Genomic DNA, 2,072 nt, shown 5'->3' on the forward strand with positions numbered 1-2,072 from the left:
AAAAAAAAAGAAAAAAAAAGAGGAGTTAGGGACTCTTTTGGCATGGCGTGGGGGAAGGAGAGCTCCTCTGAGATATCAGCCCAGGCTGAGAGCTGAGGGCAGCAGGGCAGGCTGGGGGAACTTGAGGTGCCTTTGGGACACCCCAGGATGTGTTACCAGAGACAGCAGTGTGGGCCTGGCACTCAGGATCCTGAGCAGACTGCAGACACCAGTTAAGTCACATTCACAGTGTCACAGTGTGGACCCCCTTGGCTCAGCTGTTTCCTGAGTCTGGTCGAAGTGATTTAAGCAGAGTCATCTCGTGGTTGTGTCCTCTCCCCCTTTCCCTGCGCATGTAGCTTTCCCCAGGCTGGAGTGCGGTGGGGAAAGCCACAGGGAGTGTCACTACACACGTAAGTTAGTCTTCTGGAATTTCTTCAGCTGTGGTCACTGCTAAAAAAAGAAGTATGACGCTGGACAACAGGAGTCCAGTGGGACTTCGTTTAACATGTTTGCTCAAGTTATCAGCTCTTTGCAAGTGACCGACAGACTCCACCTCCTTTGTAACCTCAAAGCATGTTCACAGACTATCTTCTAGTTCTTAGGGATTTCTTCTGTCTAAAAGAGTTCTCAAAAATAACAGCAATCTCAAATACCATCTGTTAAATCCCTAAGCAATTTCACATGCATCTTATGAGACCCTGCTGATTAAAAACTTTTTTTTTTTTTTTGAGACGAAGTCTCGCTCTGTCACCCAACCTGGAGTGCAATGGTGCAATCTCGGCTCACTGCAACCTCCGCCTCCCTGGTTTGGGCAATTCTCCTGCCTCAGCCTCCTGAGTAGATGGTACTACAGGTGCACGCCACCACGCCTGGCTAATTTTTTGTATTTTTAGTAGAGATAGTGTTTCACTGTGTTAGCCAGGATGGTCTCGATTTCCTGACCTTGTGATCTGCCCACCTCAGCCTCCCAAAGTGCTGGGATTACAGGCATGAGCCACCACGCCTGGCTAGATTTCATGGTTTTTTTTTTTTTTTGAGATGGAGTCTCTCTCTGTCACCTAGGCTGGAGTGCAATGGGGTGATCTTGGCTCACTTCAACCTCCACCACCCGGGTTCAAGTGATTCTCCTGCCTCAGCCTCCTTAGTAGCTGGGATTACAGGCATGTGCCACCACACCTGGCTAATTTTTGTATTTTCAGTAGAGATGGGGTTTCACCATATTGGCCAGGCTGGTCTCGAACTGCTGACCTCAGGTGATCTGCATGCCTTGGCCTCCCAAAGTGCTGGGATTACAGACGAGACCCACCACCCAGCCAACATCTAGATTTTTAGAATCTCTCTGGTCCCTTCCTGCCCCATCTTTGTCTTTCTGCCCTCCCCTCCAGTGGTGGCATCTCCTCCTGGGGCCTCTGTGCAGGAGGAGTGAGTTATTCGCTCACTAATCACGCAATACTAAACCCTCAACTCACTCCAGGACTGTTCTCCCAGCCCAGCGGGTAGCCTTTGCTATGGGTTGGCGGAAAGAACCTGGGCCTGGAACTCCCTGGTCCCACCCGAGTCTGGCCACTCTCTCTGGCTGTAAAGGTGGAGTTTAGAGCAGGGGCACTCCAGGCTCTTTAGGAGATGCCTCTGGATAGAACCAGAGAGGGAGAGTGGGAGCCTATTTAACTAAAGCCAAAAAATAGATGTTTTTCGTTGTATTCCCTTGCTAACTGGTTTTTTTGTTTTGTTTTGTTTTGTTTTAGTTTAGGAGCAGATGTTTAATAGGCAAAGGACAGAAGAGAACAGCTCTCTCTCAGAAACAGGGATGCCCAAATGGGAATTCCCGCTGACTAGTAATTTGATGAGAAATAGCAAACAACAGAGGACCACTCTTACCTGCCCTCCTGCCTACTCTCTGCACTGTTTATAGGAGTCCACCTCCTCCTCCTCATGCGTCCTGTTTGCTTCCTTCAAGCCTCTGGCTGCCCGGTGGTGTTCTGGCGCCTGCTGTACCGTCACTGCAGTGTCCAGCCTGGAGTCCCTGGCACTGTGGTGCTGCTGGGTGGGCTCAGAGATTGTCCACTCGGAAGGGATCACAAAGGAAAGCC

Source organism: Mandrillus leucophaeus, unplaced genomic scaffold (assembly GCF_000951045.1).
Source record: "Mandrillus leucophaeus isolate KB7577 unplaced genomic scaffold, Mleu.le_1.0 Scaffold43, whole genome shotgun sequence".
Taxonomy (NCBI): Eukaryota; Metazoa; Chordata; class Mammalia; order Primates; family Cercopithecidae; genus Mandrillus; species Mandrillus leucophaeus.